We start from the raw sequence: 18,208 nt of genomic DNA, 5'->3' as shown, positions 1-18,208 counted from the left end.
CAGTGACAATGCTGGATCCTTAACTCAATACACCACAAGAGAACTCCCTATTTTTTCATTTTGACATCCCAACTTGACAAACTGCAATTTCACTGCCAATTGGGAAACCCCCCAGGGCTCACAAGTGCAGAATAATACTCTTCAGACTTCTGCTGTCTATACATTAGCTTTGTTAACAATTGCACACCGTACTACAAACCAACATTCATTTTAGTTTGAGTGCATATTTTCTGAAAGCTTGCAGGTAAATTTTATGATTGGCACAAATAACTCTTTGGATGGACATTCCACATCCTCATCTATCCTGACTTATAGTCTTTCTATTATTGGTTAATCTATGAAGTTTCATGCACTATTTTATTTCTGCCCATTCTTGTGAACTTTTAATTAACCACCTGGCAGGGGTCCATACTTCCTGAATTTGTGAAGGGACAATTCCTTGTCCCTCACCAAACTGCTCTCACATAACAAATTAAGGATAAAAAACTTCTTCATCTAAAGGGAAAAAAGGGTATATTTTCTATAATGAAATGCTAACACGTACACAGTATTTTGCAGTATAAAGTACATTCATACTTCTTATTTTATCTTCATAAAAACTCCATCAAGTCAACAAGGGATGGCTTTTTGTGTCAATTTCATATTGAAAAAAACCAAGGCTCAGGAGTCATTCTCCTTTGAAGAAACTAGTTTTTTGGTGTTGACACCATGGCTTTGAATGGCTTTTGGAAATGGTTAAATTTTTTAAATCTTTTTTTTATGTCCGAACCTGAGGAATATGGAAGTTCCCAGGCTAGGGGTTGAATCCAAGCTGTAGATGCCAGCCTATACCACAGCCACAGCAATGTGGGATCTTAGTCATATCTGTGACCTACACCACGGCTCATGGCAACACCGGATCCTTAACCAACTGAGCAAGGCTGGAGATCTCGAACCTGAATCCTCATGGATACTAGCTGGGTTCATTACTGCTGAGCCATAAGGGGAACTCTTAGAAATTATTAATTTTTAAAATAGAGTTTTTGTGAGAAGTGGCCAATTAAAGAGGCTGAACAACAACTGACATTTTACCTGAAATCAGTGAGCCTATTCAAAAATGTTTCCATTCATTTCTCTTTTAAAAACACATAGGAAAAATATTCACCCCTTATTAGGAATACATAGAAATATTTTGGAAATTTTTGAATACTGTGTATAAAATCAGTGGAGTAAGCAACTCTTCATTCTATGGGTGTAATGTGTCAGATATCAATGTCAACTGAAGACTATAACAGAAAGTGTAAACATGAAGGTCCCCCGTTAATTCACCACACTATCTTCCTTCACTGGTATTCTCAGTGGATGACAGAAGTCTGTGTACCTGCCTGTCAGGCGTTCCTGGTGGTCCACATATGTGCAGTGTTCTTTCCATTTTAATTAACCTCAAGACTCTAGTTTATGTGGCAGAGCTGGGCTCCCTAATTATTTTCATAAAACTAGTGATCTTTCCAGAAACAAAGGGTGAAAGAAGATGTAAGTCATAAGAGCCATTGTTAAATCTCAAATAGGTTGAGGGTACTAGAAAATGTAACAAACTACTGTTGTTTTTTTTTTTTTTTTAAAGACTTTCGTATCATTTAATTTTTGTTGAATTATATAACAGTGAACTCTAAAGATTCAGGAGCTAGTTCTTTCTCTTTTTTGGATATCTATTTACACATATATAGATGTATACATATATATATATATATATTTTTAAAGCATATTAAAGAAAATATGCCCTGTGGTAATAGTTTTCATCTTCATAATGTATGTGAAAATTTTTTCTTGCTTTATCCTCTCAGGATAACTAAGATGGAATTGAATTCACTGTTGCTCACATACTGGCCTTGACAGAGAAAGGCCAGGATTATCTTCAAAATCAAAGCTTCATTATTGAGATAAAATGAAAGAGACTCTACCGCTCTTTATGTAATTAAATGCAATCATTATTATGAAAATTTTTCCGCACAGCTGTTAGGTTGAAAAAAATTTGCATTATCAGTAATCCCTTTATATCTTTGACATGATTCATAGCTCCTCATGTTTTCCCTGATCTGAAAATGAAAGAGAATTTGAAACCTTCCATAGGTAAGTATTTATTTGTTCCCTTAATAGCAATTCTATACCTTGTTTTTTAATTCAGTGAGCCATTCGAGTGGTTAAGATGCCTTGTCCTAACAATTTATCCCCTCAGTGACTTGTAAATAAAGGGCCAAATGGCCAAGCAGGTCATAAAATAGTCAATTCTGTTTAGTCTCAAACTTTGTCAACTGAAGTCATGGCCTCCAATGATGCTGTTAATTAGGCAACTCTCATGCCAAAACGTCTGTATGAAACAGACGGTTACACTGTGCTCCAACATGAGTGTCTGATTAATTTCACCATGGGGACCTGGGGTGACTGATGTATGCCTAACCTACTGGACCACATCTGATAAAAATTTTCCAATATATTTATTAGTTTTAAAAATACATCAAGGAGTTCCTCCATGGCTCAGTGGGTTAAGGACCTGGAGTTGTCCACTGCTGTGGCTTAGGTCACTGCTGTGGTGTGGATTCAATTCCTGGCCTGGGAACTTCCACATGCCTGAGGCACGGCCAAAAAAAGCAAAAAGATACATAGATATTTAAATCTCCTTTGACTGCCAAATGATTCTGAACTCAGGCAAGGAAGACAGAGGCAAAGTATACTAGGATCTTTAAAAACCTGTGTTTTGGAGTTCCCGTCGTGGCTCAGTGGTTAACGAATCTGACTAGGAACCATGAAGTTGCGGGTTTGATCCCTGGCCTTGCTCAATGGGTTAAGGATCTGGCGTTGCCGTGAGTTGTGGTGTAGGTCACAGACACGGCTCAGATCCTGCATTGCTGTGGCTCTGGCATAGGCCGGTATCTACAGCTCCAATTAGATTCCTAGCCCGGGAACCTCCATATGCCACACGTGCGGCCCTGGAAAAGGCAAAAATACAAAAAAAAAAAAAAAAAAAAAAAAAACAACAAACAAACCATGTTTTACTCCAAGCTCAGTAGTTAGTCCCAGCTCAAACCTGCAAGGTTTACCACTCCAGTTCCATGGTAAGGGGCCCTATGTCCTTTTGGGAAAGACTAGAAAGAAGATTCAGCAGTCACAGGAAAGAAGATTCAGCAGTCACAGGTCCTTCCTTAAGGGAATCTATCTTACTCTTTACCTTTTTTTTTTTTTTTTTTTGCCATCCTCATGGCAGGCAGAAGTTCCTAGGCTAGGGATCAAACTCATGCCACAGCAGTAAGCAGAGCCACAACAGTGACAGTGCTGGAGCCTTAATCTGCTGAGCCACCAGGGAACTTCTGTATACTCTTACTCACAGTCTTGAGAAATATTTTCCCCGAAGAACTAGAGGAGGTGGCTTTTGACTCCTTTACGATGTCAAAGTTAGGCTTTTGCTTACAACACTCAAGGTTTTTTTTTTTTTTTTTTTTTGTCTTTTTTTTTGCCTTTTCTAGAGCCGCTCCTGCGGCATATGGAGGTTCCCAGGCTAGGGGTCTAATTGGAGCTGTAGCTGCAGGCCTACGCCAGAGCCACAGCAACGCCAGATCTGAGCCACGTCTGCAACCTACACCCACAGCTCACGGCAACACGGGATCCTCGACCCACTGAGCAAGGCTGGGGATTGAACCCGCAACTTCATGGTTCCTAGTCAGATTCGTTAACCACTGCACCACGACGGGAACTCCAACACTCAAGTTTTGTAAGTTGACTCAGACCAACTTGGTCTGGGGTGAATTAGAAGCTACTAAAGATCCTTAAGGGGAACATCCTTCTGATTATCTTTCTGTCCCCACTGCCTGTTTTTGTAATCATGAGCACCTTGTTTCTAGCAGTTAATTGCTGCCACTTTGTCTTATTCTCTCTGGGATCCAATCATCCTCAGTGAAATCAGTGAGACTATATCAACGGCAGCATTTCCGACCTTCTTACATAAGGCCTACTGGGGACATCTTTCAAGGTGCTGTATATATTATTTTAAATAAAAATATATGTTAACATTTTTTTATTTGGAAATAACTTCAAATATAAAGCAAAGGTGCAAAAACAAGCGTATACAAAGAACAACAAAGTGCCTTTTACACTGGCTCACTTATTTTAAATAATTTGCTCCATTTGCTTTATCAGTGGACTCTCCCTAAACGTTTGACAGTAATTCGCATACCTCTTGGTCCTTTGCACTAAACTTATTTCCTAAGCAAAAAGATATATTCTCATCTAATAAATGTGCAGTTATCGTTTTAAGTAAATTTAACATAAATTTCATACTTTTATCTATCATCCATGTTCCCATTTGGTCCATTGATCCAATAATGTCTTGTATTGAGTTCGCTTGTCCTCTGGTATAAAATGTAGCCTAGAGTTGGCTATTGCACATAGTTGTCATGTTTTTGGAGACTCATTTGAGACATTTATAAAGCTTTTCTCTGTCTTGTATTATTATTTATTACTATTACTAACATTTATGTAGAATACGATCCTTTCCTACCTTTCAGAAAATAGAAGAGAATGGTCATTACTCTGAGTTTGATGTTTCCTCATGATTAGATTTAGGTTCCATATTCCTAGCCAGAACACTACGTAAAGGACATCATGATTGACAGCCTTCTCAGGGTATCAAATCAAGAGGCACACAATGTCTATCTCATCTTTATCACCCTGTCAATGTGCTGTCAGATTTCTTCACTTGGCCTTGCAGTTAGTAAACAATCTAGAGGGACAACTTCAGATCAGACAAATATTTTGCTTCTTATCAAAATCTGTCCCCCTGGTTTTAGCATCGATTAATGATTCTTGCCTGTACCAATATTTACTACAACAAGTATTTACTATATTTACTATAACTCCAGCATTCCCTTCACACTTACCAATCAATACTTGGCATTCTTCTAAACAAAGATCCCCTTCCTTCTCCCTTCCTTCCTTCCCTCCTTTCATATATATAAGTACATATGTTTTATATATATATAACTATGCATATTTTCTGTATAATTGTAAGTCTATACCAAAATATGTAAGCATAAGTGGTCAAATCCATCTGAGTCCACGAAATGTCCTCAGTCAGGACTACACTTTCTCTTAATAAATACTGAAGCTTTGACACAAGAGGCACAGCAAGACTTTGCATTCAATTTATATGGTGATTTAGCAAATTATAGGAACTGACTCTGTCTGATTTCAGCTATGTCAGTTTCCTGGCTGCAAATGTTCCTTAGTTTTCTAACCACATCCTGGGCTGAGAATTTAAGACTCAGAGTGTGTGCTTCTTCTTTAAATTCTCCAGTGTCGTGGGAAATAGCCAGGGTTCCTCAGTCCACATTCCTCTCCAGCACTCTATCCCAACAGGTATCTGGTATACTAAAGCTTTCCCTCCAGTAGGCATTTTATTTCAAGTGACTGGATGTGATAATGTGATCAACAATGTTTTTCCTTTTTTTAATGGAAAAAAAAGGGCATCATCCTTGTTTCACACCCCAGTAGGTCCCACAGTCACTCCCAAATTCCCATCACTGAGGACTTCTGCTTGCAGCTGTTTCTAGTGCCAGACTCTGTATCAGTCAGAATTCAATATGAAAACAAGGTCCACTCCATATCTTTAAAAGAGGAAAGGATGAAACACAGAGAATTATGGGCTTACGTTAAGGAAGACTGGAAGGACAAATTCTAGCTGAGTCACCATGAATGACTTCCACCATCAAGGGCAGATCCATAGGAGACTGAATGTACTGGGACAACCCAGTGGTGCTGAGAGTCGCCAAGGTGCAGGGTGTAGGGATCTAGTCCCATAAGGCTAACACCATCCTGCACCTCTGATGCATCTCCTAGAAAACAAAAGAAGCAGAAAGAAGGAAAATTAATGGGGCAGAAAATCTTCATATTTCCATGACCTCTTTTTCATTAGAAAAAAAAAATCAAAAGGGACAAGGAAATGGTTTCAACCTCATTTTCACTTACTGAATCTCACCCAAGTGCATTTAGTCTGAGGAGCTGAATTTGCATCCTGAATCCTAGTGGCCATGGATAAATGTTGTTCTCAGTTTTCCCAAATCTCAGAGATAGGATAGAATCTAAGTTGAGCAAGCCAACCCCTGTATTTAGCCTGGCTCACCATCAAGGATGACCATACTTACCACTTAGATGCAGGCACAATCAAACCCACTTATCTACTTTTAATGAGAGCTATAAGCAGCAAATACTTGACTCAGTTCTCATAGTATGTACATATAAACCATACATCACAAAACTCATAAGATAGATGATTTGGACTCTCCGAGACTGAAGTCTGTGACACTTGTTTTCCTCTTTTGTTTAATGTTCTTGAAACATAAAAATAGATAGCACCCAGCTCATGGCTAAAGGGATTTTGGTATTTAGCTTTATACTTAATGGTAATGCATTTTTCTTTTCTAACGAAGCCTTGATATATTCAAGTCAATCAACCAATAACTGCATAGGACTCATTAATATATTTGCACTTCAGGTACTACAAGGCCCAACCAATCTTTCTACAATATGGTAATGTGGGCTCCATTCCACCCAACAGTCAAAAATAGTCTTATTTCCTCAGTGAGGCAGTAGGGTCAATCTGAGTATGCCGACCACATGGTGTCCTCTTGGCCGTTAACTAACGGATTGGCTAAAATGATAGAGTTGTTGATACAGGTGTGTGGCAAACATGTCTTTGATGCCATGGTTGTTATTTTTATCAGTAACTGTATTTTTAACTGAAGTAGAGATTCATAGGGAAAAAAGGAAAAATAGAACTGTAGGTTAATTGGTTTTGAGGCTCTGGGGGATTTGTTTTATTATGAAAGACTCACCTGAAAGATAATGCACAGACATTATCAACCACATGGAAACCCTGGAAGAAAGCTCAATTGCCTTACAAAGTTATCTGATGCAGAGGTGCCTAGACATAAACTAACATTCATTGCGTCTGTTTTATTTACACTTGTTTATTTCTTCTAAGCAAGGACTCACTCATTATTTGAAATTCCCTGAAAGGGATGAAAGACCAAGAGAAGAAACTTTTTAAAAAGTATCTTTCTGATATCTTATTTAAAGGTTTTCACTTGGTGGTAAATTATTTAGTTTCACTTTACATTTTAACTTATGTTTGCAAAGTTTCACTAGTTAATACCTTTGTAATTCTTGCCTAAGAATATGCATTCCCTAAACTCTGATGTAAGAAGAATTTCCTTAATATAAGAAAGAAAGTAAGGTGGCTGCATATTAGAGTCAAATTTCAATTACTATCCGGCCTTTTGTGTTGGAGAAGTTGACACTTAAGAACTTTCCAGGAGTTCTCGCTGTCGCTCAGCGCAGGTAGAATCCTACTGGTACATGAGGATGCCAGTAGGATTCAATTCCTGGCCTCACTCAGTTTCCGGCATTGCCAGAAGTTGTGGCATACGTTGCAGATGTGGCTCAGATCCAGTGTTGCCATGGTTGTGGTGTAGACTCTAGCTGCAGCTCGGATTCTACCCTGAGCCTGGGAATTTCCATTTGCCGTAGGTGTGGCCCTAAAAAAGAAAAAAGAAAACAAACAAACAAACAAACCAAAAAAACACCTTTCCAAAGTGAAGTCCTCTGACTGCTTTTAAGCCATCAGCCCAAGCTGGGGTGGCAAATACCAGTTGTCACAGGGAAAGAACACAGCTTTTCTTCTGACCGAGTGTCTATAAGACTCACTCCATTCTGCAAATCTCTGAACAATGTAGACCAATCTTTGGAAAAGGATACTCTTTGTTTGTTTGTTTGTTTTTGTTTTTGCTTTTTTTTTTTTTTTTTTGTCTTTTTGCTATTTCTTTGGGCCGCTCCCAGGGCATATGGAGGTTCCCAGGCTAGGGGTCGAATCGGAGCTGTAGCCACTGGCCTACACCATAGCCACAGCAACACGGGATCCGAGCCGTGTCTGCAACCTACACCACAGCTCACGGCAACGCAGGATCCTTAACTCACTGAGCAAGGGCAGGGACCGAACCCGAAAGCTCATGGTTCCTAGTCGGATTCGTTAACCACTGCACCACGACGGGAACTCCATGAAAAGGATACTCTTAATAGACATATGGCACAAAATTGTAAACACTGTTTCACATGGTATTTTTAAATTGACTGAAGATATTTTGAATTCTATCACAAAAATCAAAATGATAGCACCCAACTGCAGATACAGAAAATAACATACAAAATAGCATTATCATGAAACAGAAGAGGTAGCTGAATTTTGTTGCCGCAGAACTTAGATCTAGGTAGTATGTTAGCATAAGTTGCACTGCTAGTGGGATAGAACTGAAGGACCAATAGAACCAAGCATCATATTTAACCCTTGAAATTAGCAATGAAAAGAAATACTTCAGCTAGGTTGGTGTAATGGTTACATTGGGTTGCATATTTGAAAGGAGGACAGGTATTTAGGTAAAGACAAGGTGCCCTTTATAAAGGGCAAGGGTCAGGAGAAAGAATTCACAGAGGATCATCACTGTAGAGACATATGAATATTTCCAGGCACAGTCTTTCACCGTCCTTCCTCAGTCAGCCAGGATGTACTTTATTTTTTGATATGAACCTCCAAGTCTCAGCATCAGAAGACTTTTATAACCATACCTCATACAGGTAAAGCTAGGCTGGGTAACCAACTAAATTAGGTGCAAACTACCAACTGGTGCCTGCTTTACAAACCCTGTGAACACATATAACCAAGCCCCCACCTCTACCACATTTGGATTTTTACTTCTCTTGTCTTGTTTTCTAATATATCTGTGTATCAAGATTCCTGATTCCTCATCTGACTTCTATTCTTGAAATCATTTACTCGTTTAACCCCTTTCCCCCATCAGCACTGGTTATCAGCCTAGTGTAATGACTTGGTAGAGAAAATAAGAAGATGAAAGGTGTAAACTTTACCTCTTCTCTGTCTGCAAGATTGTTTTTTAAATTATTCTATGTGGTTGTTCGTTCAGAGATATAAGTCTGATAGGATGGGAGTTTGAGACTGACAATTTTTAAATGACTTATTTGGGAGTGAGGCAAGAGAAGAATTGCCTTCTACGATATTTACAGGCAGGACATTCCTCGTACATTTATTGGTTATATATGGAAAAAAGCTTTTGGTTAAATGGCATTCGTTATGATAAGACTCTGTATGCATTTCTCATTTTTACATTCACAATTTTTGGGGGAAACCTAAGTGATCTCATTAGTAATATTAGAGCTCTTAACTTTAAATATAGCCAGGCTGTGTGGCTATTCATGTGCATTGCAGTTTATTGTCGTGTCACGGAGGTCGTCTGAGTTGGAACAGGATTTCACTGTCCCTGCAGGGGCCTTTGGTCCTCCCCTGGAGCATGGATGGCTGGGGTTTATCTACTCTACTTGCCTTTCTTACAAGAGCTGATTTGTCTGTCTGTTGACCCAGGGCTTCTTTTGAAGTGGCCAGAGTGAACTTAATTGGCATTTTCTGCATGTTTAATGTCTTCATGAAGCTTACTGTCTCCCAAGTGTGTTCTATAGAAATCAATTCCTGGAATAAAGACTTTCTTGGTTCATTGGGAGGTGTATAACAAGAATTACAATAACAAAATTAACACTGAGTCCCCATCATGGGTCAAGTTCTGAACTATACAAATTACATGTACTGACTCATTAATTCTCAATAACTTTATGAAATGATAATTGTTATTATACCCATTTTACAGATGTGGAAACTGACACCTAGAAAACTCTAGTAACTTGCTCAAGTGTGCACAGTAGGACAAGTCTGATCTGGTATTTAAATGGCTATGTTAATGAGAGGGTCCCAAAGTCAAGGCAAGATGAAACATAACAAAGCAAGAAAAGCCACAGTAATGGTAATTTTAAAAGCTTTAAAAAAAACTATTGTTCTCCATACACATCTGTCCATGGATTGTGCATTTTGAGTAACAGACTCTACTAAAATTTATACTTTTTGAGAAACACTTCATTAATTTAGTTAGATTTTCTATAGCTGTATTTGCAGACCTCAGATCAGCTCTGAAATTCCCCAGTTGCTTAGGGAAACTTGAGTAAATAGTTCTGGAATTTTCCAGGGTTGGGAGAGAGAGGGTACAAGATATTTCATCATATTTACTTTAGAAATCCACAGAGTTGGAGATAAGCCAAAGTTTTCCTGCTGTGACTGAGTGTGTATTCCACAAAGGCAGGATTTTGTTTGGGTGGTTTTCTATATCCCTGGCAGTTAGAATAATGCCTCGAGCATAGTAGGTGCTCAAACAATACTTGATGAGGGAGTGAATTAAACAGGTATCATAAGTCATGGCCTTAATATACACCGGATTTGTTCTCAACTCTGGAGCATAACAGAAGAGACAGGCAAAGTAGAAAGGAAATCAATTTCAAGGCCTATGTGTCCCAACCCTCTTATTTCTCATATGCATTTTTGTCCCACAATGCTCAAGAAAATTAAGATCCATGTCCCAGGAACTGGAAGAGTTCCTTCATTTAGTGTACAGTTCTCTATAAGGACAAGGAAAAGATTCTCATTCATTAATTCAGATGGTGAATACTTCTGAGGGCTTATAATGTGGTAGCCATTAAAGCCAATACAATAAAGATGAAAATACTGCATAAGCATTTGCATAGTAATTACTATGGGCCTTTTACTTATTCAGTCTTCACCACCTTTTACATAGGAGACACACAGGCCACAAAGGAAGTAACTGGCAGAGCTGGGATTGTGACTCTAGTTAGCCATATTGTTAACCAGTAAGCTAAGACCCCTACTCGAACTTTTGTGGAAATGAAAGATACATAATCCTGAAAAGCCCATCAAAAATTACAAATGTAACACGTGTCAAGAAGGAATAGCAGAAGGTGTTAAAAAAGAGTGTAATGGAGGGATAAGCAGTGTAGGACTCAGAAAATGACATTTAAGCTGATACTTGAAAAGAGAGGAACAGTGAGCCAGGCAAAGGGTGGGAGGTTCTTGCTCAGGAGAAGAGGGCCAAGGCAGGGCAGGAATGCTTTTTACAGAAATGGGAGCAGGGCACTGTGATGAGAGCAGCACAGGGAAGAGGAAAGCAGGACTCCTTAAGGAGAGGTTAGAGTAGGAGGGACTGGATCATGTAGGGCTTCGTAGACTCTTTAACTTCTGCATACCATTTTATTTCAAGGGGAAGTCACTGGAAGATTTTGGTAGGGATGTGTGACATGATCCTATTTATGTTTTATAAATATCACTCATTCTGCTTTTTATACTTTTATAGCAATAGTCGTGATGATTAATGGCACATTTTTGACAGAGTATTTATCCCAGAGTATTTATCCCTTTTAACAGATGTTTTCTTCATTATTTCAGCTAGTTCACTTGTATCACAGACACCATGTGAAAGATGCTTTTGAACACAGAAACCATCTTTAAAACTGTTTTGAAATCAGATGTTTTTCAAACATAAATAACTATGATATGTATAAAAAGCAAATTTAGAAAATCTCTACATGTTATTATGAAATTAAAGAGAAGATATGTGACAGATACTATTAAGTGCTTCATAGTATTGTTGATAAGAGTTACAAGCTATTATGATGCTCACTGTAGATTAGGTACATGTCAACATTTGTGGATTTAAATATTTAGACAATACTTACTATAAAGGTTACTGATGCAGCAATATGCAATTACAATGTAATTATAATGACATAACTGTAAACTATTATAATTATTAATACATAATTCTATAATAGCATTAACAAGCTGACTCAGGTTTACTACTTAATTCATACTTTAAATACAATGATTTAAAAGCCAAAGAAAAGCCAGCATTTTAGTGGGATTCAGTAAAAAGAAGTTCGTATAATCAACTTCTAAGACAAACAGGTTTGCACTGACTTTGCAAAACCACCACCCAGAAAAAGAAGGTAGCTACCTCTAGGATGCTGGATACTTACATTTCATTCATATAAACAAGTTATCTTTTGGAATCAGAAGAAAAAACCGTGGCCTATAGCACTGGTTCAAAGCAGCCACTATTGCTCTGAGTATTTCTCTTCCTGGGCTGGAAGGAGATCAGCAGGAACTCCCGCTCGAAACATGTAGAACAGGCTCGCGGTCCACCAGCGCCCCCTTGAGGACGATAGCAAAACAGCAGCCTGTCAGGCTGCCTGAGGAAAGGAAGCAGTGATCCTGATGGCATTTCTGAGGAGGAGACAGTAAGGCGAGGAAAGAGGAGCCAGAAGGTGACAGGTGAGACAGCAAGAGAAATGGCATAATGCAGAGTCAGTTAATGATTCTAGCAGCTTTCAACCTCTGAGAATGTTACAACTGGTAAGGGAAGATGGCACCTGTGAATTATCTCTTGATAACAGGGAAATCCTTCCAAGATTTGAATGTTCTTCCCTCTCGGGACATGTGGAAATATTGTGGTTGTGATAATCAAGCATTAAGGGCAGTTTTTAAAGGCTGTATTGTTGAATCTGCCACCTGTCAACTTTGAGAATGCAAATATAAAAACACCTGTGAGTTCAGCCTAGAATACGTGCTTGTGATTCTGTTGTTACGGTGAAAGGCTGTCCTCTTGGTGGTTAATTTACTGTTGATAAATTTTCAGTACAGCCAAATGATCACTGGGCTCTCATCAAATTGTGCAGGAGATTGTTCATTCATATTTTAAGGTGACCTAAAATATATATAATACTCAAAAGATAAGTGGGAAATATTATTAGCCAGAACCCTTTTTCTTTTAATGAGGCACAGATGCAATTATTCTTTTAAATGGAGTTGGATATGAGATGCTCCTGAAGTATGAATTCTGCAAATGTAAATTAGGAGAGCTGGGACAACTGTGGTTTATCAACAAGAGGCACTGAATAGCAATTAACATTTTCAGGCCACAGCCAGGAGGTGTAAAGAGTAGTACTGGACAGTTCTTTGCCTCAGGATTTCTGTGGGTTTTGTTTCCCTGCCAATCACCATGTCTAGCAGCTTGCTTAGTGCTCTTTGATAACACCATGGCATGTCTTCCAGATTTAGCTTAAAGCCTCTTGTTGAAAGTGTGAATTAATATCGGTTCTAATACTAGATTCGTGTGGAAGCTGATAATCAAGTAATACCAGAGCAAGGCTGACTTTTTCACTACCAACCAGAACAGCCTCAAAAATGAATTGTTTTCACTTAAGCAAATTGTGTTACTGCACGTAAGATCACAATTTTTTTTTAACGACTCTAAAGACCATTTTATGAAGCACATAATTTCTTCGCCCGGCACTGCACTAAGAAAACAGACACGGATTTGCCCCTTCATGGAACCTAGAGGATAATTATTAATCTTAACAGCAGTCGTTGATTTGGTTAATTTGTTGCTTTCATTTGAATTTTTTTTAAAGAGTTTAAACTGTTTAAAAAGGATTGCCATTGGGAGTTCTTGTTGTGTCTCAGCGGAAACAAGTCCAACTATTATCCATGAGGATACAAGTTCAATCCCTGGCCTCGCTCAGTGGGTTAAGGACATGGTGTTGCCGTGAGCTCTGGTATAGTTCTCAGACTTGGCTTGGATCCCTCATTGCTGTGGCTGTGGCCGGCAGTTGCAGCTCTGTCTGATTTGACCCTGGGGAAATTCCATATGCCCCAGGTGTGGCCCTAAAAAGCAAAAAAAAGGTATTGGCTTTGGGTAGAGAGTTAGATACATGGAATTGTCTTCAGGCACCTGCAGAGTGAGGGGTGATGGTGGTGACCAGGATGGAGCCGCTCCAGGTAGGGAGGGGGGAGGATGCGGGCCCTTTTCACGGAGGGCTTTTGTGTTCAGCCCTGGCATGGGTTATCCAGTTGGATCCTTACATGATCTGATCAAGTAAGTATTCTTATTATTATCCACCCCATCCTCAGGGAATTTGAGGTTGAGCTGAATTAAATCAACTGCCCAATGTCACACAACTACTAAGTGCATATTTTGGTGTTTCTCACTCAATAAAAAAAATCTGGAAGACAGAAGATTTTTAGAAAGAAATAACTAAAATAATTTTGTCTTTAATACACACAAATAGACATTAGTAAAGCCACAGAGATGCCAGTGACAGGCATCATAACGGGACTCAATAATTTGTGGGTCTCTCCTCCCTGTAGATTTGGTTGTATTGCTTTTACAAACTGCCAACTATTTCGTGCTAATGCTCATTCCAGAAAGAAGTCTTCAAAATACTATCATGATTAGAGATTAACCTGAAAGGTGGAACTGTGTGGCAGGAACAATCTCTCAGTGTTCAAAAACAAAGCTCTTTTAAACTGTTTGTACGCAAATCATTCAGCCAAGAGCAAGACATGAGACATTCTTAGCAGGAGGCAAATGGGAGTTTGGAGCAGATTACTGCAGCCAGTGGGCACTCAACTAAAGGGAGCATACAGAATGAAACAAAACAAAGCAAAAGAGAAAGGCATTGCCTCCTTTCGTTCAGAATAAAATGCTGACATCACTTTAATTATAGTGTTATAAACAGTGCTGTTGGACCACTGCTTCGCCATATGGGACTGAGAACCATAAATATGTTATATATTGGTTCTTAGAAAAGGAAAATTTAGAATATACTCTTTGTAAGAATCATATTTTTATGAGCCCGCTGAAAAGCAGCTGAATGTTGAATCAAATCACGAATTCTCAAGACCACCATAATCAGAGTAGGCAAAGTATATATTTGCTCAGGGAAACATCTGTTAAGGAATTTCTCCTGAGTCTCATCAGTAGTTGGCAAGCTTTACTGCTTTAACTGTGTTTTCATTATTGGCCTGTCGGCAGAATAGTTTACACTAGTTGTCCTTCTATCATTAATTCACTGGTAAAGAAACAGCCTTTTTAATGGCCTGCCTTTGTTGATAATGCCCACAACAAAATTTAAATTAAAAATTCACTCACTGACTTGTGTTTTATTGAATTGTATCCTCAAATTTTATAGACATGCAAAGAGCTCTAAAAAAGATATAAATAGTAAGCTCTGGGATGAGTGTGAATCAACCACAGTGTTAAAATGTACAACTCAGCTACTTCTGGAATATTACAGAAGCTGTATCTTCACCTTGTAATGCTTTGTTCACAGTGATCATGCCATCATTTCTGATACTTCTCAGTGAAATTACTGAAATTTGCTAAACTATATAACGGGAAAATCTTTGGTCCAAATAGAGGCACTTTCTGGCAAAATATATTTTTATCAAACTATCAAGTCAATAACAGGAAGTAAAAGCTTTTTCTGGGTAAAAAAGAAGAAAACCAAAAAAATCATCTTCTTTGACACCTTTACCTCATAGATGTATACTGCAGGTTACATAAATAAAGTATAGGATGGATTTTTGGGGATATGTTTCATATTAAATATGTATATGACCAGGATTATGTTATTTTCTTTCTAGATTTTCATTTGGTGCCTCCCGTGTGTCATATAGTCAATGAAATACTATCTTGATAAACACATTTATATATTGTTTTATAATGTTTATGGTTGATTAACATAAAATTCTGGTAAGAACACTTAACATGACATCTACCTCATCAAATTTTTAAGAGCACAATGCAGTACTGTCAACTATAGGCATGATGCTGTGCAGTTGTTCTCTACAATTTATTTATTTTGTATACACAAAATTTTATATTTGTATAACAGTAACTCCCCAGATTCCCCGCCTCTGGCCCTGGCAATCACCATTCTACTCTCCGCTTCTATGAGTTTGACTATTTTATTTTATTGTATTTTTTTACTTTTTAGGGCCACATCCATGGCATATGGAAGTTTCCAGGCTAGGGGTCAAATCGGAGCTGCAGCTGGCAGCCTGTGCCACAGATGCCAGCCTACGCCACAGCTCACAGCGATGTTGTATCCTTAACCCACTAAGCAAGACAAGGGATCAAACCCACATCCTCATGGATACTAGTTCGTCACCACAGAGCCACAACGGGTACTCCGAGTTTGACTATATTAAGTTCCTCATATATTGGAATCATGCATTCTTTGTCCTTCTGTGACTGGCTTAATTCACATAGCATCGTGTCCTCCAGGCTCAGACGTGTTGCCAATGGCAGGCTTTTCTTTTTTTAAGACGAAATAATATTCTATTGAATGTGTGTATGTATGTATATACCGTATTGGCTTTATCCATTCATCTGTTGATGGATATTTAGGTTGTTCCCATAGCTTGGCTATTAGAATAAACATGCAGATATCTCTTTGAGATCCTAATTTCATTTTGAGAATGTGGAGAAATTAGAATCTTTGAACATTGCTGGTGGGAACGTAAAATAGTGCAGTATTGCAGTTCCTCAAGAAAATTAAAAAATAGAAGTCCCATAGCAATCTTACTGCTGAGTATACATGCAAGGGAATTATTTTTGATACAATATTTGCTAAGACCATATCAAAATATGATGTAATGACTAGTATAGAGTAAGATTACAGTTTTCTCTAACATTTTCTCTGGTTAAAGTATTTAATATAACTTGGTTAACAATAAGCATGGCTGAGAATTGAAAGTACTATTTCTGTTCTGGGCAACAGCACCCTGCAGTTGCTGATGCTATTATTAAGTTTCAGTAATCGTTTAGGTCATCAATCTCCGGCAAGCACCTTTCAGAGTGCTTGATGTTAGTGTGAGCATCAAGCCGTGCCACGTTAAAACATGATGAATCTGTCCAGGTAAAGCTCTGCCCTTTGGCTATCATAATGCATCACCATTTTGTTTACAAATGAGTATTCACTGTGCTAAATGGCAACAGGGTCCATGAGATTTTATAAATAGATGAAACGTTGGCACTAGCCAATATCACCGTGTATGTGGTTGAAAGTGCAATTGGAAGTCTAGGAGAAATAATCAGTTACCTGTGAAATAAATGACTTTCGTAAATTAAAATCATTATGATCAGTTATTTAAGTGCCTTAAGAACTAGTTATGCTCTTCCTTGGATAACTCAGTTTTAACTTTAACTTTTCAGTTTTAAAAAAGTCTTTGTTGGGAGTTCCTGTCGTGGCTCAGAAACGAATTTGACTAGCATCCGTGAGGATGCAGGTTTGATTCCTGGCCCTGCTCAGTGGGTTAAGGATCCGGGGTTTCCGTGAACTATGGTGTAGGTCGAAGATCCCATGTTGCTCTGGCTGTGGTGTAGGCTGGCAGCTGTAGCTCTGATTTGACCCCTAGCCTGGGAACCTCCATATGTTGCGAGTGTGCCCCCCCCCCCCCAAGTCTTTGTTTCCTACCTAAACATAACTGTACTGTAACTTATAAATTTCAGAAGAATCTCTTTCTGTTCTTTGCTGTTAGATTCTTTATGCCATTAGTCACATTATAGCCATGTTATTTTAGTTTTGGACAAGAGGCTTTTATTTATGATAGGAAATTCACTTCCTGCACACACAATGCTAAAGACTATTATCTTCTCTTTTGCTGATTGGTTTATAAGGCAGCTGTGTCTCATTCTTGTGCAACCTTCCTTATTAAGCAAAAGTAGCACTTACAGATATACAGGAGGAAGGTTGTGCAGTGCTTGCTGTGACTCCTTTTATTTTATTTATTTATTTTTTTGACTTATGTCCTTTATCTTGCATCTGTGTTTACTATGATAGCTACATTAGTTCTGGCTCTATCATCATTCTTTATTAATTGAACATGGTAAAACCTCCCTTTTTATCAGCAGTTCTTTTCAAGCACACAGAAAAGCATGCAAACGATATAATTATCATGCAAGAGAACACACTAAGCTCTATCAAATCTTTAGCAATTTAAGAATTTGATACATTTGGGTTTTTTAAAGAAATAAAAGATGACAGAAAGAATTGCAGAACTTGACTGCCTTTTCCAGACTGCCTCCCTGCCCTCCACTCATATTTTTTTCACTAGAATGTTTGTCAATTTCATGCATGCAGTTATTCTATTATTGCACAAGGATCTATCCACACCCGCTATGTGACGTGTATATTTTCAGTCTTTATACAGTCTTTGACTGTGAATATCATATTTAATTTGCCTGTAGTTTTCAATATTCTGTTTTTGGGTTTTCACCATGTTAATACCTACACTCCTGAATTATTCATTCTTATGTATTGGCACATTATGCCTTGATGGAGTACATCACGATTTATTCAATGAGCAGTTAGGCTTGGGTCCAGTTTTTCATTATTATAAACATGAATTCCCACCCTATGTCTGCTGCTT

General features: G+C 38.3%; 1 protein-coding gene across 5 annotated transcripts in view; it reads right to left on the bottom strand.

Annotated features, from left to right (window-relative positions):
* The window catches only part of NEIL3 (nei like DNA glycosylase 3), a 383,724-nt gene that overhangs the window by 75,992 nt on the left and 289,524 nt on the right, over positions 1–18,208 (bottom strand). For 4 of the 5 annotated variants that reach the window (XM_084999924.1, XM_021076035.2, XM_084999922.1 and 1 more), the window contains one exon: positions 5,681–5,864. The gene's annotated coding sequence lies outside the window, so the exon portion shown is untranslated. Of the gene's footprint in view, positions 1–5,680; positions 5,865–11,970; positions 12,091–18,208 lie in introns of those variants that run through there. The other variant, XM_013984008.3, reaches the window with a different exon arrangement.

Source organism: Sus scrofa, chromosome 15, assembly GCF_054392235.1.
Source record: "Sus scrofa isolate SSC_HxYL_T2T_F1_AM1 chromosome 15, Sscrofa_HxYL_maternal_Yorkshire_Landrace_v2.0, whole genome shotgun sequence".
Taxonomy (NCBI): Eukaryota; Metazoa; Chordata; class Mammalia; order Artiodactyla; family Suidae; genus Sus; species Sus scrofa.
The sequence above is the reverse complement of the archived record's forward strand: the minus strand, read 5'-3'. Positions and strand labels throughout refer to the sequence as shown.